We start from the raw sequence: 22,781 nt of genomic DNA on the forward strand, positions 1-22,781 counted from the left end.
TTCTACAGAACTGGTGGTGGGGATTATACACAGTTCAGAGAACTGCTAAATTGTGCCACCGACTGGACCCATCCCGCCCTACCACTCCCACTCACTCCTTCTCTCCTTCTTCTCAGGCTCATACACACAGAGCAAACACGAGAAGTGTTGTATTGCCTCTGTACAAATCGATGGTGAGACCACACTTGGAGTACTGTGTACAGTTCTGGTCATCTCACCTCAAGAAGGATATAATGGAACTGAAAAAGGTGCAAAAAAGGACAACAAGTATGATCAAGGAAATGGAGCACTTCCCTTATGAAACCAGGTTGCAACGCCTTGGTCTCTTCAGCCTTGAAAGATGGCATTTAAGGGGTGACTTGATTGAAGTATATAAAATCATGCATGGGATAGAAAAAGTGGATAGAGAAAAATTCTTTTCTCTATCACACAATACTAGGACGAGGGAGCACTCCCTAAAGCTCATAGATAAGAAAGCGAGGACAAATAAAGGGAAATATTTCTTCACCCAGAGGGTCATTGGTTTATGGAATTCACTTCCAGAAGAGGTCGCGACAGCTGTCAGCCTTGATAGCTTCAAGGCAGGATTAGACAGATTCATGGATGCCAAGTGCATCGGTGGTTATTGAAATGAATGTCCATGTGCCTCCTTTTCTTTTCTTTTTCTTTCTTTTCTTTTCTTTTTTCGTGAATGAGAACCCCTCTGGCATTTGAAAGATTTGTCAGCTGAGAATACAAGGAAAAGTTTTGAAGGTCCCACGCTTTATATATTAAAATGGATGTCCAAGGCTGCCTCTATGTTGAGGCAGACAGGATTCCCTTGTGTACCATTTGTTGGGAGTCAAGGGAAAGGGAGGGTTTTGCCTTCTCTTTCTGCTCAAGATCTCCATTTACAATTGGTGAGTCACTGTGTGACACAGAATGCTGGACTCAATGGGCTTTGGCCTGATTCAGCATGGCTCTTCTTATGTTCTTATGAGAAGGAGGCAAGAAACACCCAGTCTGAATGCTAGAAAACTTGGCAGAACTTTTCTGTCAGTTCTGTGGGCATGGCTTGGTAGGCATGGCTTTGTGGGATGGTTCCGCCTCACCATGAGTGTCAAGTTGGCCACATGACCCCCACTACCACCAAGCCACACCCACCAAGCCACGCCCACAGAACCGTTAGGGAGAAAATTTGAATGTCACCCCTGGAAGAAATCCCAGTTTGTAGCTAACGGAAGAGCAAAATGATCACAATGAGGCCAACAAGGAATAATCCTGATTAGATGTTAACAAAACAGAAGGATGCTGGAGTGCCTCAACAACGTCCCTGATTGGCCAGAATGGGAGCTGGATGTGGGAGTTTAAAGGCTTCCTATTGGCTGATGTGTCTAAAAGCTGTCAGGTGTGGCAGAAGCTGCTTGCTATTTCTACTGAGCTGTTGCTGGCTGCTTTTCGCTGTTACTCTGTTAGCCTTAATAAAGTCTTGTTGGTTCTTGATTCTTGTCACCTCAGTTATTGTGTCTTCACTCTTCGGACTTAATAGAATAAGAATGGCAAGGTAGAAAGAAAATAAAGGAAGATTCTCTCATCCGAGAGCTCTAGTGGTTTCTCTTCCTCAGTTATCAATCTTTTAGATGGGGTGGGGAACGATGGCCTGTCTATACTGCCTAAAATCTGGAATTTTATTTTTAAGTTTTGTTCTGTCGGGCTCTCTGGTAGAATCCTCCCAAAAATTCACAGGTACAAATTTCAGACACACACACGTTTGAAAATTCAAAACAATGTTCTTTATAATGAAAATTCACTTAAACCAAGCCCTCTTTTGTTATAGCAAAGAGCACTCGTCTCCAAACAAACTGGTAATTTATACAAGTCCCTTATCAGTCCTGTGATACTTAGCTTGCAGCTGTGAGGTAATTCAAAGTCCTTCTTTCACCAAGTGAAACACACTTTGCTCTGGTTTAGTTTCAAAGCAGGGAAAAATCAGCACACAAAAAGTCAAAGTCAGTAAAGCAGACACAAAACACAACGATCAGATAATCCTCCACAATGGCCAAACCCACAGGCTGCTATTTATAGCAGCCTCACTAATTACCACAGCCCCACCCAACCACAGGTGGCCTCATTTTCTTTGATAATAATCTCTCAGTTGTTGTTGCCTATGCATCGCTCTCCACATGTGTGGCTGTATCATTAACTCTTGTTCTGAATCCAAGGAGGAGCTAGATAATTGATCTCCTTCTGAGCTGTCTGCCACACTCTCCTCCTCCTCCCTGTCACTCATGTCTTCTTGGTCAGAGGAGCCTTCATCATCAGATTCCACCAGGGGCAAAACAGGCCTGCAGCATGTGGATATCTCCCCCACATCCACAGTCCTTGGGGCAGGAGCTGGGCCAGAGCTAACCACAACAAGTTTTTGCTTTTATTTGCAGCAGGACAAACTGTAGAAATGATATGCATTGTAGTAGAATATGTGTCTGCAAACAATATTGTGCCGAACACATATGTGTACAGATTTAAACAAGCTTGATGTGGTAATTAATGTCTGCTGAGCAACTTTGGGAAGGGAGAAGAGCAGGGTAGAAACCATTTCAATCTTTATTTTAAGCTCTTTTGACAGTAAACTTTTTTTTTTATATTGTGCTGCTTGTGGTTTCAGTAATGAGTTTGGGCCCTGCATAGCAGGAAGCGGAATTAACTTTGTTTACATAAAATGACACTATCAACTTGAAAAATCGCATTTCCATTTGCAAGCACAGAATCCCTAAGGTTATCCTAACTAAAAACGACAACACAGAAATACTAAAAAGCACAATTGTTTCATTCTTCCATTCTTGGTCCTGGCCTCATCCAATCATGTTTACCTATAAAAATCAATGCCATTTATTCTAGAAAAAGTTGAAGCTGTACAGTGAATTGGGTACAGGTATCAAATCTACTGTGGACTTACCAAGAAAATACAATGGTACCTCTACTTAAGAACGCCTCTACTTAAGAACTTTTCTAGATAAGAAACGGGTGTTCAAGATTTTGTTGTCTCTTCTTAAAAAACATTTTCTACTTAAGAACCCGAGCTTGGAAAAAATTCCCAGGAAATTTCAGAGTGGCATGAAGGCCCGACTAGTTTCCTGTCCTTCCCCCTTTAATCTTGGCCATCTCGGACTTTTCTGGGCTGCCAGAGGAGCCTTTCAGTGGTGTTTAAGGAGGCTTTGCCAGTCCAGAGTGAACGAAGCATTTTTCTTTCTCTGGGTGCTTGGAGAGGGAATAAACCTCTGCCAGCACCCAGAGAAAAGAAACACTTCCTTTGCTCTGGTCAGCGACTGTCCTCCTTTTCTTCTTCCTCCTCCTCCCACCCAAATTCTGAGCTTTTATTTCTTTCCTAATGGGTTTGCACGCATTATTTGCTTTTACATTGATTCCTATGGGAAAAATTGCTTCAGTTCACAAATTTTCCTACTTAAGAACATGGTCACAGAACGAATTAAGTTCTTAAGTAGAGGTACCACTGTACTAGGGACTGCTAGATTTCTCTTAGGTGGAGGTCTATGGTACCTCAATTTGAATACTTGCAGTGAAGGAAGTCCTCTCTTTGTATGAGTGATCAGTTTTATTATAAAAATAGGTCTTCTTAATATGCCTGTAAAATGTTCCATGGTTTGAAGTATTGAATGTACTGGCAATTATTACAGAATATGATGGATGGATGGATGGATGGATGGATGGATGGATGGATGGATGGATGAGAGGGAGGGAAGGAGGGAGGGAAGGAGGGAGGGAGATAGGAAAGAAGGAGATGTAGGGAGAAGGTGAAGGGAAGTGGAAGGAAGGAAGGAAGATACAAGAAGGCAGGATGGGAAGTGGAAGGGTTGAAGGAAGGAAAGAAGGAAGGAAGGAAGGAGGGAAGGAAGGAAGGGAAGTGGAAGAAAGAAGGAAGGAGGAAAGGAAAGAAGAAAGAAATTGAAATGAAAGGTTGGAGATATAAGAACTATCTAACTATTTAAACTATTTAAATCCATAATAATCAGAAGGAAGGGAGGGAGGGAGGAAGGAAGGAAGGAAGGGCAATGTCAATGTCAATGTCAAATGTTTATGTTCTTAAAAAAGCAATAGTACCTCAGTCAAACTATTACAAATTTCCCATGTGTTTGCAACTCAACAACCCAGAAGTATAACTGATTTTGGGGTGACACATTTACTGCAGGTTTTACTTCCTAAACAAGTCTTTTAAATGCATTAATTGCAACTGTTTTCAAGAATGGCAAAACCCATTACTGTGTTGGAAGGCAAAATTTTGATGGCTTAACATTTAAATACTGACACAAAATACTAACAGCAATCTAACAATCTGCTATTTCTTTCAGGTTTCAGACTTTCTAGCTTAATTCAGTCTTCAGCATCTATGAAATATTATTTCAGGCAAAACACTGATAAAAATAATCTGAATAAACTAGGAAAACCAGGGATAATACAGGCCAATCCCCGAGGGAGAGAGGAACACCTTAAAATTCAGTTTAGGAACTTTGGGAAGATTATGAACCGCCCCGAGTCTGTGGAGAGGGGTGGCATATAAATCTAATAAATAAGTAAGTAAGTAAGTAAGTAAGTAAGTAAGTAAGTAAGTAAGTAAGTAAGTAAGTAAGTAAGTAAGTAAATAAATAAATAAATAAATAAATAAATAAATAAAATATCTTTACAGTTTTGTTTTAGTTAAACATTTTCTTTAGATCCACCTTAAAATAATTAGAAATATACTTAAGCAAAAGTACTGCATAAAAAGAAAGCAATGCCTGCAGATGTTTTAGAATATATAAAGTTTCATCTAAACTCTTTTTATTACCCTGCATCTTTATATGTGAGAAGAAACAAATGGAAGGTTTTTGTTTAAAATGGTTGCCATTTCTATGTTGGATCACATAGTTGAACCTGCCCTTATGAGAGATCCATGTGGCATAGAGTTTAAATGAAGAATGTGGGGGTGGGAGAAGATTCAATTTAAATATTCCAATCAGGCCAATCAGCCACTGATCATCACTATGGCAACCAATGGCCTCTATCTGCTCAAATTGTAGTGGCCCGCCCTCCCTTCCATCTATCCTTTCATGAAAAGGCTTCTTTTAAAGATGATATGAAAGTATTTTAATCCCTGACTGCTAAGTGGAAAATGAGCTCATTTCTGCACTTAGTCGATTATTCCCAATTTGTGCCTTCTCTAACTCTTCCAAGATGTTGACGGTGCTGATTTGAGCAGCAACGTAATGTAAGGCAGCAGCTGAGATTTCTGTTATTTTGGAAGAAGGGTGTGAGAGAAAAGTACAGTGGTACCTCTACTTAAGAACTTAATTTGTTCTGTGACCAGGTTCTTAAGTAGAAACGTTTGTAAGTAGAAGCAATTTTTCCCATAGGAATCAATGTAAAAGCAAATAATGCGTGCAAACCCATTAGGAGAAATAAAAGCTCAGAATTTGAGGGGAGGAGGAAGAGGAGGAGGAGGACAGCCGCTGCCAAAGGAAGAAGGTGAAGTGAGGGGAATCAAAAAAATGCAAAACCTTAAGGCTTAAAAAAAAAAAGAGGGACTTTGAGTCAGCGAGGAGGAGCACGCACTCCAATACACCCGGTGCAAGGCTGCCTCCCATACACTGCACCAGAGAGAGAAACCTAGGAGGAATGGCAGGAAACTGGTCGGGCCTTCATGCTGCTCTCAAATTTCCTGGGAAATTTTTCCGGGCTTGGGTTCTTAAGTAGAAAATGGTTCTTAAGAAGAGGCAAAAAAAAATCTTGAACACCTGGTTCTTATCTTGAAAAGTTCTTAAGTAGAGGCGTTCTTAAGTAGAGGTACCACTGTACCTGATACCTTTCTTTTTTTTTTAAAAAAAAGAGCTGGTCAAGAAAGATTATTGTCTTCCATTGTTTCAGTTAATCCCATCAACTCAAAGGGGACCTTTGAGTAGATCGGGGCGAAAGTCATAAACCATATTTCATTTATCTTAAGGATGAAGAGATCCTTAAGAGGTATATGTTCACGTCTATAGCCAAGATTTCCTAACAGCGACTTGAATGAATATGGCAGTAAATACTAGGGTGTTTTATTTTACTTGCCAGTTCATACATTTTATGTGTGGTATTAATTTCACTTGCCAGGTCGAGCATATATTGTTTTTTTCATGAAACAGAATCTCCTGGGAAGTTCACACCATTCTGCGTGGAGCAATTTATCAATATTTGAACTGGGCCTAAAGCTACTTATCAGTTTCACTCATCCCTGTATATACTTGAAATAGGGCTTCAGATCTTTTCTCACTACTATTATCCATAAATTCTGATATATTTTTTTTTGGTGCTTCTTGTAGTTCAAATGAAAAAATTGTCAAATGCTGAAGGTATCTTAGTAAGAGAGCTTTATATATTTAGAAAGCTCCAAATTCTAATTCTAGGATTTAAAGAAGTTTTGAGAAAAATCAAATCAATCAAGGAGAGGACCAACTCAGAACTATGGAGAAATTTCTTGATAGTTAGAACAATTATGGTAATCAGTGGAATGACATGTCTCCAGAAGTTGTGGGTGCTCTAACACTTTTATTTTAAAATTTATTATTAGAGTTGAAAGGGACCTTACAGGTCATCAAGTTCAACCCCCTGCTTGAGCAGGAAATCCTTCAGCACCCCATCCAAATGGCAGTCCCATCTCCTCTTGAAAATGTCCAAAGTTGGGGAGTTCACAACCTCTGCTGGCAGGCCATTCCACTGGTTGATTGCTGGAAAACAGGAGGTTTTTAAAAATAAATTGGACAACAATTTATATGATTTGGTATTGTCTCCTGCCTGAACAGGGGATTGGACTAGAACAATGATTTTCAATCTTTTTTGAGCTGCGGCACATTTTTTACATATACAAAATAATGGGGCACCTTGAGCGGGGGCGGGGAGTGGGGGGGCTAAAAAAAGTTTGGACAAAAAAATTCTCTTTCTCTCTCTCTTCCTCCCTTTCGCTCTATTTCTCTCCCTCTTTCTCTCTCTTCCTTCCTTCCTCTCTCTCTCCATCCCTCTTTCTCTCTCTTCCTTCCTTCCTCTCTTTTTTGCTCTCTTTCTATCTCTCTCTCCTTCCCTGCCTCTCTTTCTCTCTCTCTCTTGCTTTCTTTCTCTCTCTCTCTCTTGCTTTCTTTCTCTTTCTTTCTCTATCTCTTGCTTTCTTTCTCTTTCTCTCTCTCTCTTGCTTTCTTTCTCTCTCTTTCTCTCTCTTGCTAAGCTTCGCGGCACACCTGCCCATGTCTCGCAGCACACTAGTGTGCCGCAGCACACTGGTTGAAAAACACTGGACTAGAAGACCTCCTTGGACCCATCCCTTCTAACTCTGTTATTCTGTTATTATTTTAAACATCCTTGACACCATTATCTATGGTAGCAACATTCCTACCAGGGTCACCCAGAAAATAATGTACCACATTTTTCTTCTCAGCCTACAGTAATGGTACGAATGCGAAACTTTAGATATACATTACTGTATTTGAATTATCAGGACTGTGTGTGTAAAATAGAAACATAGAAACATAGAAGACTGATAGCAGAAAAAGACCTCATGATCCATCTAGTCTGCCCTTATACTATTTTCTGTATTTTATCTTAGGATGGATATATATTTATCCCAGGCATGTTTAAATTCAGTTACTGTGGATTTATCAACCACGTTTTCTGGAAGTTTCATCCAAGGATCTACTACTCTTTCAGTAAAATAATATTTTCTCATGTTGCTTTTGATCTTTCCCCCAACTAACTTCAGATTGTGTCCCCTTGTTCTTGTGTTCACTTTCCTATTAAAAACACTTCCCTCCTGAACCTTATTTAACCCTTTGACATATTTAAATGTTTCGATCATGTCCCCCCTTTTCCTCCTGTCCTCCAGACTATACAGATTGAGTTCATTAAGTCTTTCCCGATACGTTTTATGCTTAAGACCTTCCACCATTCTTGTAGCCCGTCTTTGGACTTTTTGCATTTCTTCAGACTGATAGAGTAGCTGCAGCAGTGTTTTGAAATGGCGACTATAAGTGATGTATATTACAAGCAATGTGCCCTCATTGAATTTCTCACTGTAGAGAAAGAAACTGTTGGAAACATTCACAAATGTCTTCTCCCTTAGACTTCCACTTGTTTGGGCCATTAAAGGATGCCATTTGCGGAAGACATCTTGAGGATGATGAACAGGTGATTCGCACAGTGCAGAAATGGCTTTGTGTCCAGAACAAGGAATGATACCAACAGGGCATACATGCACTTGTGTCTCGCTGGAGGATGGCCATAGAACGGGACAGAGATTACACAGAAAAATAGGGAGTGTAGAAGAAACATAATTCATTCTTGTTTGTAAGTTTCATTGTGTCCAATAAATAACTGTTGAAGAAAAAAATGTGGTACATTACTTTCTGGGTGACCTTCATGATTTTAGAAGAATGTCTGGTGCAACTTAAGGCCAAAAAGCCTGAGAACCAGTTGTGTAAAAACACCAAAGTCACTAAAAGATGCATGTGTTAAATTGACACAGGGATGCACTGTTGTCCATCGTCCCTGAGCCAGCAGAAAAGTGTGTCCTAATTTCTCAGCCATACCCTGCCATGCTAACAAGCCACTAATGGTTGCCCTGTTTACTGTTTTAATTAAGGACAAATTAAGAAAAGCAACTGGTGAAGTCACCCAGCTTCATTTCTCCTCCCATCAAGCATTGCTTGCCAAGCAATTACTAATAATTTCCCCTAATGTGGGGTGAAGCGGGGTTGTAGGAAGTGTAGGAAGGTGCTGCAATCACCAAGTTTTCCAACAGGGAGCAGAACTGTACCAATAACCCACGTCTGTCTGTCTTGACATGGAGGTCAGGGGAGGCTGCATCAGGCACTCCGCCTCCTCACTATTCTTCCTGGGATCTCTGCACCCCACCAAAGTGTGTGAGGCTCTGAACTGCTCATCAAAACCTTTGTAGATAGAAGCAGCAGAAACACATGGTGACAGAACAAATGACACAAAAGTGACAGAACCCATTTTTCCAGTTAAATTGACCTTCTGTGCAGTAAAGATGCTAGTCCTGTCTTTAAAAGCACAGGTTGAGCCCTCTTTCAAAGGAGTCTGGCAAAGACTTGAGAAGTACTTCAGAAAACGCCATTCATGTCTCACACAAGCAAATCCCTCTGTGGAAGTATGATTTATTTATTTATTTATTTATTTATTTATTTATTTGTTTATTTATTTGTTTGTTTGTTTGTTTGCTTGCTTGTTTGCTTGTATGCCGCCCCTCTCCGTAGACTCTCCGTAGACTCGGGGCGGCTCATAGCATACAATTCATAACAAATCTAATAATGAATTGTTATGAAACAATTCATAACAAATTTAATAAATTTAAAAAACTTTTAAAAAACCCATTATTAAAACAGACATATACACAAACATACCATACATAACTTGTATAAGCCCGGTGTGTGTGTGCCTCAATTCCCCCATGCCTGATGGCAGAGGTGGGTTTTAAGGAGTTTACAAAAGGCAAGGACGGTGGGGGCAGTTCTAATTTCCGGAAGGAGGTGGTTCCAGAGAGTCAGGGCCGCTATAGAGAAGGCTCTTTCCCTGGGACCCGCCAGATGACATTGTTTAGTCGACGGGACCCGGAGAAGGCCAACTCTGTGGGACCTAATCAGTCGCTGGGATTCATATGGCAGGAGGCGGTCCCGGAGATATTCTGGTCCGATGTCATGAAGGGCTTTATAGGTCAAAACCAACACTTTGAATTGTGACCGGAAATTGATCAGCAACCAATGCAGACTGCGGAGTGTTGGTGTGACATGGGCATACCTTGGGAGCCCATGATTGCTCTCGCAGCTGCATTCTGCACGATCTGAAGTTTCTGAACACTTTTCAAAGGTAGCCCCATGTAGAGAGCATCACAGTAGTCGAATCTTGAGGTGATGAGGGCATGAATGACTGTGAGCAGTGAGTCCTGATCCAGATAGATCCGCAACTGGTGCACCAGGCGAACCTGGGCAAATGTCCCCCTTGCCACAGCTGAAAGATGGTTCTCTAATGTGAGCTGTTGATTGAGGAGGATGCCTAAGTTGTGTACCCTCTCTGAGGGGGTCAATAATTCCCCCCAGGGTTATGGATGGACAGATGGAATTGCCCTTGGGAGGCAGAACCCACAGCCACTCCCTCTTATCCGGGTTGAGTTTGAGTCTGTTGACACCCATCCAGACCCCAACAGCCTCCAGGCACCGGCACATCACTTCCACTGCTTCGTTGACTGGACATGGGGTGGAGATATACAACTGGGTATCATCTGCGTACTGATGATACCTCACCCCATGTCTCTGGATGATCTCACCCAGCGGTTTCATGTAGATATTGAATAGCAGGCGGGAGGGGAACGACCCCTGAGGCACCCCACAAGGGAGTAACCTTGAGGTCAACCTCTGATCCCCCACTAACACTGACTGCAACCGACCAGAGAGGTAGGAGGAGAACCACTGAAGAACAGTGCCTCCCACTCCCAACCCATCCAGCTGGCGCAGAAGGATACCATGGTCGATGGTATTGAAAGCTGCTGAGAGGTGAAGAAGCACCAGGACAGAGGACAAGCCCCTATCCCGGGCCCGCCAGAGATCATTCATCAACGTGACCAAAGCAGTTTCCGTGCTGTAGCCAGGCCTGAATCCTGACTGTTGAGGGCCTAGATATAATGTCCAGTACCCAATATGGGTATAGAGTGCAATGTCTACTGCCAGAAGGAAGGGGTCCTACCTGCAGCAGCTAAACATGCCCAAGAGGAGCTGGATGAATCTATCTTCTCATTGCATCAATGACCATGTCATCCATGAAGTGTGCCAAAATTAATTTAAGAAAAGAAGGAAAACACTTCTTTAAAATGGAACAGCTAAAGACAACTTGAAACTGGGTTAACAATGGGCCAAGGACAAGATAAAGACAAAGTATGAGGGTATGGCATTAAAAGCAATTGCTGGGTATGTTCACTTTGAGGTTAGGGAGATATGAGGATAGGTCAATGAGCAGGATGGTAAAAGGTATATTCTACATCAGTAGTCCCTCTAGGCCTATTGTCTAATCAGGCAGTGACCTTCTAAAGTTCAGATTATTCTCACGAGAGTCTATATCTTCCTTACAACTGTCAATACCTAGGACAGAACCTAGGATGTTCTTGAAAAACAATTGTTTCTCCATGAATTGCATCTATTTCCAGAAAAAAATATTTTCATTTTGGCCCTTGTCTCTGGAAAACTATAACCTAAATATCCTTGCTTTTCCTTAAACATTTTTTGGGAGAAATTATTAAACATTAGAGAATAAATTGCTAGAGGTGCTATTGATAAAAATTCTGCAGATTTTATCTTCTTGTTAACTTAGAATGTTTCATTTCACAGAAAGTGTTGTCTGAGATGACATAGCTAAGGAGATAACATGCAAATACATTGATACACATGGATATACATTAATAACTGGTTCCAGTTGAATCCAATGGGTGATTGTGGTTTTTTTTTTAGGAATAACGGGGTTTTAGAAATTTTAGTATGTTTAATATTAAATTCCTCACGCGTATTGTATTTGTATTTATTTTGTTGTAAGCGGCCCTGAGTCATTTGAGAAGGGTGGCATAGAAATATAAATAAATAAGTAAGTTAATGAATATGAATTAAAGTGTTCCACAATACAGACAATAACATTTTTCATACAGGTGGGGGTGGGTTCCAATTTACCTCACTTCCTTCCACGCCACTTCCTTCCATGCTGTTTGGCTGCAGTACAATAAACCCCAATTGTTTTTAAAGCTAAAACCAAAATGGCAATGCATACCCAGTGTCAGAAACTTGGCTTCTACACATCCACAGAAGGAAAAAAATTAAAAAGAAGAAAAATTAAAATAAAAAAAAAGGCACCCATGTACTAGCCCATGTCACACCCACACTCCGCAGTCTGCATTGGTTGCCGATCAGTTTCCGGTCACAATTCAAAGTGTTGGTTATGACCTATAAAGCCCTACATGGTACCGGGCCAGACTATCTCAGGGACTGCCTTCTGCTGCACGAATCCCAGTGACCAGTTAGGTCCCACAGAGTGGGCCTTCTCCGGGTCCCGTCAACTAAACAATGTTGGTTGGTGGGGCCCAGGGGAAGAGCCTTCTCTGTGGCGGCCCTGGCCCTCTGGAACCAATTCCCCCCAGAGATTAGAATAGCCCCCACCCTCCTTGCCTTTTGTAAGCTCCTCAAAACCCACCTCTGCCATTAGGCATGGGGGAACTAAGATAATCTTTCCCCCTAGGCTTCTACAATTTATGCATGGTTTGTTTGTATGTATGATTGGTTTTATAACAAGGGTTTTTAGCTTTTGTAGTATTGGGTTTTTACATTCTGTTTTTATCACTGTTGTTAGCCACCCGAGTCCATGGAGAGGGGCGGCATACAAATCCAATAAATAATAATAAAAATAATGATAATAATAATGATAATAATAATGATAATAATAATAATAATAATAATAATAATAATAATAATAATAATAATAATAATAATTGTGATTTATTTATTTATTTATTTATTTATTTATTTATTTATTTGTATGCCGCCCCTCTCTGTAGACTCAGGGCGGCTCACAACAGCAATAGAACAATTAATAACAAATCTAATAATTTAAAAACATTTAAAAAACCCCATTATTAATCCGACATACATACAAACATACCATACATAAATTGTATAGGTATTGAGATATCTCAATTCCCCCATGCCTGGCGGCAAAGGTGGGTTTTAAGGAGTTTACAGAAGGCAAGGAGGGTGGGGACAGTTCTAATCTCTGGGGGGAGCTGGTTCCAGAGAGTCGGGGTCGCCACAAAGAAGGCTTTTCCCCTGGGACCCGCCAAACGATGATGTCACCAACGGGTCACTACTGGTTCAGGTGAGCCAGTCTGCACTGGGAGGAACCTACCTCTGCATACAGGATATGATAGTTTTGACAATAGATTTCAAAATATGTTTCCCTCAGCAATTTTTTAAACTGCGAAATCTTTTAGACTGATAAAGTATTTCAAGAAAAGTGATAGCACAAACACTGCTATAATGTACTACAAAGGAATTAGAGCAAGGATGAACTATTGTCATCCACACATGCCCTCTGGAATGATATCTACCCTAGTTCCGGATGGCTGCCATTCTAAAGATTCTCAGGAAGCCAATAAGTCTTGGCTTCTCCTAGGCAGTGTGATGATTGAGAGCAGGTATTTATTTAAATTTTTATTATGATGCCTCTCTCTCTCCATTTTTTGCACTGTTTTTTATATCAGATTACACAGTTGGAAGGGACCTTGGGGGGGGGGGGTGTCTTCTAACCCAGCCTCCTGCTCAGACAGGAAACCCCTATGCCAGTGATGGCAAACCTTAGATGACTTACAAGGCTCCTTCCAACTCAAATGAACGAATGAATGAATGCTATGTGTTTTTGGCTGTGTTTATTCTTGCTGTTTTCTCCATGTATGCTTATGGAAATTCCAAGCCATCCAGATATTGGAGTTCCCAAAGGGGCTTTTTCCTTGTTTTTCCTAGAAGATGTTTCACTTCTCACCCAAAAAGCCTCTTCAGTTCCAAAGAAGAAAATCCAGTTTGCCTTTTGCAAAAGCACCTTTGGGTTTCTCTCTCCATATTTTAACCTATCTTATCCACCCTGAGCGAGAGTTGCAAGTTCAGCAATCTTATAATTTGCTAAATGAATGAAAAGAGTGAAGGAGATGGTGATACATTTCCTCTCTGTTCTGGTATCCTTGAATGGCGAGTTAAATTTTATTTTATGCCTGGCAGATTATTAATGAACCTGGGTTCCACTCTGGTGGAAACCAGATGTTTGCTTTATCTGAAAAGAACATCTGTATATTTTCAGGCATTCAGATTTATGATTTATAGCAAGTTTTATGAAACTGTGCCTGCCTGCCAGCGTATTTGGATGAGAAATTGGAATGTGCTTATGCAACATGCAGCATTTTCGTCAAATTTTAATCTATTGATTTATTTTTCTCCCCATTCCTAGTTTGCGTATCTGTCCCAGCCCCTAGAAAGGTATAGCTACAACAACAGGGATCTAAGATGGTAATCTGGTACAAATTAAATTGAACAGGAACTATAGTCTTTCTGTTCTCATTTTGGGTAATGAAAACTTCCCAGAAACCTGAACACTTGACATTATAGTGCTTGTCAATTTTCAGTTGATTTACAAAAGGGATTATTGCTTCTTTTCTGCTTCTTTTCTAGTGATGGGCGAACTTCAGGAAGTTTGGGTTCGGCGAACTCACCCGAACTTTGCCGTGAAGTTCGGATGAGTTCACCGAACCAGAACCCAAATTATACCTGAACCCGAACAGCAGCAGCGCTTTTTAAAACTTTTTTTAAAAAGTTCGGGTAAATTTGGGTTTAGCATGAAGTTCGGGCAAAGTTTGGGTTCAGCATTTGGCCGAACACCGCGAAACGCCGCCGCCCGGGAGCAGAATGGGGAATTCCATCGTGGATTCTTGCATCCTTGTGTCAATTTAGTTTTGGCCGGCCAGAAAGTAGTCTCCGTGATGTCAAAGCCCCACCCCCGGAATCCCCTCATGGGATTTCCCACCTTATGCAGCGCCATAAGCAAAAGGAGGTGGGAAATCCCACGATGGGATTCCCCACTCTCCTCCCGGGTGGCAGCGTTTCATGGTGTTCGGCTGAACGCCGAACCCGAACTTTACCCGAACTTTTAAAAACATTCTGGTTTGGGTTCAGCATGCTGAAGTTTGCAAGTTCGGTTCATCCAATACTATTCTTTTCCTCTGTATTGTCAGCCAAGCTGCATTTGTTTTTACATTACTAGTGTTGTGGTTAGCTCTGGCCCAGCTCCTGCCCCAAGGACTGTGGATGTGGAGGAGACATCCACATGCTGCAGGCCTGTTTTGCCCCCGGTGGAATCTGCTGATGAAGGCTCCTCTGACCAAGAAGACATGAGTGACAGGGAGGAGGAGAGTGTGGCAGACAGGTCAAAAGGAGATCAATTTTCTAGCTTCTCTTTGGATTCAGAACAAGAGTTAATGATACAGCCACGCATGAGGAGAGCGATGTATAGGCAGCAACAACTGAGAGATTATTATCAAAGAAAATGAGGCCAGCTGTGGTTGCGTGGGGCTGTGGTAATTAGTGAGGCTGCTATAAATAGCAGCCTGTGGGTTTGGCCATTGTGGAGGATTATCTGACTGTTGTGTTTCGTGACTGCTTTACTGACTTTGTGTGCTGATTTTTCCCCGCTTTGAAACTAAACCAGAGCAAAGTGTGTTTCACTTTGTGAAAGAAGAAGGACTGTGAATTGCCTCACAGCTGCAAGCTAAGTATCACAGAACTGATAAGGGACTTGTACAAATTACCAGTTTGTTTGGAGACGAGTGCTCTTTGCTATACCAAAAGAGGGCGTAGTTTAAGTGAATTTACATGATAAAGAACATTGTTTTGAATTTTCAAACGCGTGTGTGTCTGAAATTTGTACCTGTGAATTTTCGGGAGGAGTCTACCAGAGAGCCCGACAGAACAACTAGTAGTGCAATGATGTGGCTAAATCAAAAGTATGTTACTCTACTAGCATCAATTTTGGTATGGGAACATGCCATAATGCTATTTAATAATGACAATAATGGAAATAACCTAGACTAGGTATCGGAAACCCATGTGGCTCTTTGACCCCTCTCCTGCAGTTCCCCGACAACCCAGTTATGTGACTTGCTCTCTTCCCCAAGGAGACATGAGTTTCTTTGCAGAGTCATGCAGCTAAAGTGCCCCTAGCATTTTTTCCACTCTGCCCACAATCGGCTGCTTTTTGTGATTCTGCGACCTTTGCAGGCAGCTCAGCAGCACCACCGTTGGCTCAGGAAGGAGGGACACAGGAAGGAGAAACTGTTGCAGCTCTCCAGTGCAGCGTGGCTGGCTAATCACCTGAGTGAGCAGGGATTGTGCGCACACAAGAAACAGAGAAAGAGGAGAGAGAGAAAAGAGGAGAGAGAGAGAGGAATGAGAAAATGATGGAGGGAGAGAATGAGAGAGATGAAACAAATGAGAGAAAGAGAAGGGGAAGAGAAGGGGGGAGAGAGAATGAGAGAGAGGGAAATGAGTGGAAAACAAATGAGAGAGAGAAGGTGAGAAAAAAGAAGAAAGAAAAAGAGAGAAAAAAGAAAGGAAGGAAGGAAGGAGAGGGAGAGAGAGGGAAGAGAGAGAGAAACAGAAATGAGAGGGAGGGAGGGAGAGACGGGAGAGAGAGAGAGAGATTTCCCACAGAAAACACTAGGAGCCACAAAACCTGGGTAGGCAAGGCTGGAGAGATCATGTGACTGGTGATATTGATTAGCCACATCCATCCAGGTTTTGTGGCTGCCAGTGTTTTCTTTTCTGTGGGAAATGGGTATAAAGATTATCTCAGGGACCGCCTTCTGCTGCACGAATCCCAGCGACCAGTTAGGTCCCACAGAGTGGGCCTTCTCCGGGTCCCGTCAACTAAACAATGTCATTTGGTAGGATCCATGGGCAGAGCCTTCTCTGTGGCGGCCCCGGCCCTCTGGAACCAACTCCTCCCAGAGATTAGAATTGCCCCCACCCTCGTCGCCTTTCGTAAGCTTCTTAAGACTCACCTCTGCTGTCAGACATGGGGAAATTGAGATTCTTTCCCCCTTAGGCCTTTACAATTTATGCATGGTATGTTTTGTATGTATGTTTGGTTTTATAATAAGGGTTTTTAATTGTTTTACTATTGGATTGTCACATGTTGTTTTATCACTGTTGTTAGCCGCCCCGAGTCCACGGAGAGGGGCAGCATACAAACAAACAAACAAACAAATAAATAGTTCTTTGAGTGTTTAAGGTTGCAAACCCCTGATTAGACATACAGTATATACTTCATAGTGCTTTACAGCTGTCTCTAAGCAGTTTACAGAATCAGCATATTGTCCCCAACAATCTGGGTCTTCATTTTGCTGACCTCAGAAGAATGGAAGGCTGAGTCAACTTTGATCCAGTGAGAACTGAATTACTGGCGGAAGTAATTCAGTAATACGGAAGGCCAGTAGGGTGGGAGCATTACCGATGTCGGGGGATAGTTGGTTCCATAGAGCCGGGTCAGCCACAGAGAAGGCCCTCCCCCGCAGTCCCACCAACCTGCATTGCCCAACTCTGTGTGTTCTTATTGGTCTATGGGAGGTGTGTGGCAAGAGGTGGTCCCATAGGTAGTCTGGCCCTGTGCCGTGTAGGGCTTTATAGGTAATAACCAACACCTTGAATTGTTCTCAGAGACTAATAGGGAGCCAGTGCGTTATATGGGTATACCAAAGCATACTCATGGCAGCTCTCGTGGCTGCATTCTGGACTATTTGCAGTCTCCGAACACTTTTCAAGGGTAGCTTCATGTAGAGCGTGTTGCAATAATCGAGAAAGTGTTGTATACCAGTTAGCTTTCTCATCCCTTTCTTGCAACGGAATGCTCTGTCTTGCACTACAATTGTTATTCTAACCTCCCAGCATGTCTTTGTATAGCTCTGTTTCAGGTATTTTTCTGCCCTTTAGATCTATTTCATTCTTTTTTCCCTCCTTTACAGGGAAAAGCATTTCTAGAATTTTCTTTTTTTTCACTTAAACTGCAGGGCTATTTTTTAACAACTTAGAAGTCCAGAAACATTTTGTCTTTGTTCTTGCAATTGCCAAGAATGCCTGCAGCCCACCTAAACTTTTGTGTAGGTACCATTAGTTGAAAAGCACTTCTCCTACTTAAGTTAGATTCACACACAGAAGACTGAGTTGGAAATGAGATGAGAAATTCTGAAAGAACAGAGTAAACTTCAGATTCTCAAGTCATTTGTCTGAGTTTTTTTTTAAAAAAAAAGGTTAAAAGAAGTGCGCTTACACGTAGAAGATGAAATACAGCAATAAATTGGGAAAAACAGAAACATTCCTCTCTGCCTGTGCTTATTTTTTATATAATAAGGACATTTTGTATAGAGGAACATTCAAAATAGCTTTTTCACCTGCTACTAGGATTCTCATCCATTTTACTTTCTAGGACTTAGATCTCTGCATTTCTCTCATTCCCCCCCTCCCACTTCTGATTCCCTTTAGACTAGGGTTTTTCAATTAACTGGGGAATTCTGGGAGTTGGAGTCCACACATCTGAAAGTTGACAAGGATGAGAAACTGTAGAAGATGACCAGGCTGAGTCTAAGGGTAGAGTCAAATGCATCATCAGTCATGATTCCCTTCACATTCAGAAGAGCTCTAAGTCCAGCCCTCCTTGAATTCCTTCCTATCTCCTGCTAATTTTCCTTGGCTGTTAGTAGTTCAGATTTTTAAAGAGAGGCTCAAGCTCACCAGAAACCTTCACGGCCATTTTGAACTGTCTGGATCTCCTGATCTTACTGGTGCTTGACAGAAACACTGCTATACACTGACTTTTCCAATTCCCCTTCTCCCATCTTCCTTGGCCTGAAGATGTAGGCACAGCTTCTGACATGGATAATTCCTCTATTCAGTGATGGGGTCCTACGGGAATGGCCAGAAACGCAGTTCCGGTAGCAAAATTTGGAGCTCCACCCCAAGGCACCCAATTTGCACTGAAAGATGTTGAAACAAAATGCATAAGCCACGCCCACAGTGTGGTAGTAAAACTTTTGGTAGCCCATCACTGCCTGTATTATACATTCTTTTATCCCATAAAATAATTTATGGAATCCCACATTGACAAACCTTTCCATGAGAAGAGGAATGATTATTTTTAAGTGACTGGGGCAGTTGTTCCCCCTGTTTCAGGGGAAAGAGCATGTGTGCATGCTATCATGCATATGTGAGGACCCATACCCATAATTCAATGCTTCGAGAGGGTGAAAACAGCTTCCTCTGCCAACCTGGAGACCCTCTGGAGGCCAAAAACAGCCTGTTTCCCAACTTCTGGTGGGCCCAGTAGGCTCATAGTTCACCCTCCCCAGGCTCCAAAGGCTTCCCTGGAGCAGGGGGAGGGTAAAAACGCCCTGCCTCATCCCCCCAGAGGCTGTCTGGAAGCCAAAAACACTCTCCCAGAACCCCTGTGTGAGCCAAAAATCAGCTGGCCAGCACACACATGCACGTTGGAGCTGAGCTAGGGCAACAACTCATGTGCCAACAGATATGGCTCCGCGTGCCATCTGTGGCACCCATGCCATAGGTTTGCCATCACTGCCCTATTTCTCTCAGGGACCACCTTCTGCTGCAGCAGAATCCCAGCGACCAGTTAGGTCCCACAGAGTGGGTCTTCTCCAGGTCCTGTCAACTAAACAATGTCGCTTGGCGGGACCCAGGGGAAGAGCCTTCTCTGTGGTGGCCCCGGCCCTCTGGAACCAACTCCCCCCAGAGATTAGAACTGCCCCCACCCTCCTTGCCTTTCGTAAGCTACTTAAAACCCACCTCTGCCACCAGGCATGGGGGAATTGAGATACTCTTTCCCCCTAGGCCCTTACAATTTTATGCATGGTATGTCTGTATGTATGTTTGGTTTTTATATTAATGGATTTTTAATTGTTTTTAGTATTGGATTATTATTGTATGCTGTCTTGTTATTGCTGTTAGCCGCCCCGAGTCTCCGGAGAGGGGTGGCGTACAAATCCAATCAATCAATCAATCAATCAATCAATCAATCAATCAATCAATTTCTTGAACAGAACTCAACAGTTGTGTGTGGCTGCAAGTGTGTGGTCTCACAACTGAATTACTAGGATGATGGTCTGTGTAATAGGACCACTTCTATACAAGCCAGCATTTTGAATATGTTGGCGGCTTAAATCAGCGCAGGCTCAAACGTGCGGAGCAAAGGGGGGAAAAAAGCATACGGTACCATTACAAGGGCCGCTGACTGTCATATTTTTTTAAAAAAAAAACCGAGCTTAATACATATGGTGAAAACATATTGACAAATTACTTGTCATTTCCAAATTCTGAATGTGCTCCAAAGCTGAATGAAAGGCAGATTGAAATATGGTTGCAAGAGTCAGTCTTCAGAGAGGCAGGAGTGAGAGGAACAACAGCAGAAGCTCCTCATGCCAGCTCCCACAGCTTCCCTCCCCCCACCCTTTCCCCGTTCCCTGCTGCTAATCAGTACAACAGCACTTAATGATCACGTCGTGGGCAAGTAGATAGCCACGAGGTTTAAAATGGCTTTGCTGAAGGGTAAAGGATCAGAGGAAGGCTGTTCAAATGCTGGCCATCCTTTGATAACTAACAGGCACTTTCATGTTGACAAAATGACACCCCGTTCAAGTCATTCTGTACATATGGCACGGAAATCCCATTTTATGCATTTCCTTGGGAGCCCCCGATAAGAGCCACAGAATTGTGACATATTAGCTCATTTCCCAATTGCTCATTTAAAAGAAAAACATTTGCGTAAAGTTGGAAGGGGGCACTGACTCCAACCATATGCTCAATGCAGGAGATCAGATTAAAACTTTGCCTGCAAACCAAAGGTGGGCTCGTCCCAGTTCGGATTGGTTCTATAGAACCAGTAGTAACTTGGCGGCCTGGGACGCTAGAACCGGCAGTGACCCAGGCCTGCTATGCCCCTGAGCCGGTTCTCCTGGCAGCGCCATAAGTGCCGCCATTTTGTTTTTAGCTTCTGCATATACTCAGAAGCTTTTTTTAAAAGTACTGTGCATGTGTGTACCCCTGCGGCACATCTCTGAGCAAATGGCAGCAAAGAAAAACTGGAAACCACCTGTAGCAAATGGACGTTGGGCCAACATCTTCAGGGTCCCTTCATTTCTTTGGATAAAGGGTTCCTCTGTTCTGTAATGATGCGGTTCCATGCAGGTGGGGGTTCCTATCTTTGAACACTACTGGAATGTTCCTGGAGACCAGCATGGGCGCACACGTGTCTGGTGGGTGGGTGTATCCTCGCAGGAGATTCAACATCTTCACATGCGCCAGAAGACAAATCTTGTGTGAGAACACGCCCGCTAGCGAGATTATGGCAATTTTCACTGATATTTTTGCTTCAGCGCATGCGCGGAAACAAAAAAAAAGGCAAAAGTGGGCAAAACCTCATGCACGAGAGCATCCTTGTGTGAGATTTTGTTTCCGACGCATGTGCAGAAGCCAAATCTCATGTGGGGGTTTAGGTGCATGCATCGGGCACGGAGATGCATACACATCCCCATTCCCGCTACCGGAACCCCAATCCCAGCTGTATCGGGTGCCACCCCCTACTGGTTCCATGCCATATGTTGGTGATAGAGTAGGATGAAACCTGTTCTAATATTATGTAGAACATCTGACTTTCAATATCTTAAAAAGAATTCTCTTGTAAAAGGCATTTCTACTACAGGGGAATATTTGTATTTCAGGTTTGAAATGTGAGGCTCTCTCTGATCTTGATTTTGCTTTCTTGCAGATGTTTCATTATCCAAACTAGGTAACATCATCAGTGCTAGTTTGAGTAATGAAACAATTGCAAGAAAAAAACCAGGCTCAGAGAAAACCAGGGATCTCTCAAAGACACTTCTGTGTCTTAAAGGTGTTTGAGAGTATCTTTTGACATTGTGTTGGTAGCAGTAATGGGCAGCCAAATTGTTTACTGCCATGCTGTGGGTGTGGCTTATTTTGTGGGTGTGGCTTAATGATCATGTGACTGGGTAGGAGTGGCATGCCGGCCATGTGATCAGGTGGGAGAGGCTTCAACAATCATCCTCCAAGTAAACTGTTAAGTCCTCGACCTACAACCTTACCAGTGTCACTCACTGGGGAACAATTTGCTTTGCGTTTCCTGTGCTCTCCTTCCTGGGTTGCCCCCCCTGCTTCAGGCTGGGTAGCTAGGCAAATGGTTGCTGCCAGAAGCATAAATGCTGCCAGTGCTGCTTCCACCCACGTCTTATGCTTGCACCTCGGGCGGAAGATGGCTATGTGAGGCTGGAGGGGAGCTGGGCAGAAGAGAGGGAAGCTCGTCCGAGGCCAGGAAGGAGGAAAGAGGAAAAAAGCAAGGAGCACAGACGCAGAAGCAGCAGGGGGAAAAGGGGAGCCAAGACGAGACCACTAATCCAGGAAGTGACAGCCACCGATCAGCTGGAGCTGCGCATGCATCTTCATTTCCACCGGTGGAACTGCATTCCACCACGTATTGCCTGATGCCCAGCCCGGGTTGGTAGTATTTTTAAGTTGTTGGAGAGGGCAAAGAGTACTGTGTTAGCAGCCAGAGAGGCTATAAAACAGTGATGGTGAAGCTATGGCAACGCATGCCACAGGTGGCATGTGAAGGCCTATCTGCGGGCATGCAAGCTGTTGCCTTAAGTAATCTATGATGCGCATGTGTGCAATGGCCAGCTGATTTTTGGCTTGTGCAGAGGCTCTGGTAAGGCATTTTAGCCTCCTCTGGGCCTCTTGGGGGTGGGGAAGCCATTTTCACCATCCCCAGGCTCCAAGAATGCTTCTGGAGCCTGGAGAGGGTGAAAAATGGGCCTACCAGGCCCACCCAGAGTTGAGAGACGTGTGAACAGGGGGATTGTGCGTGCATGCACAGGGGGTGGGACAGCAAGGGGAGATCATATGAACATAAGAAGAGCCATGCTGAATCAGGCCAAAGCCCATTGAGTACAGCATTCTGTGTCACACAGTGACCCACCAATTGTCCATGGGGATCTTGAGCAGAAAGAGAAGGCAAGACTCTCCCTTTCCCCTGACCCCCAACAAATGGTACTCAAGGGAATCCTGCCTGCCTCAACCAACATACAGGTGGCACTTGGACATCCGTTTCAATAA

This window comes from Erythrolamprus reginae, chromosome 3 (genome assembly GCF_031021105.1).
Source record: "Erythrolamprus reginae isolate rEryReg1 chromosome 3, rEryReg1.hap1, whole genome shotgun sequence".
NCBI lineage: Eukaryota > Metazoa > Chordata > Lepidosauria > Squamata > Dipsadidae > Erythrolamprus > Erythrolamprus reginae.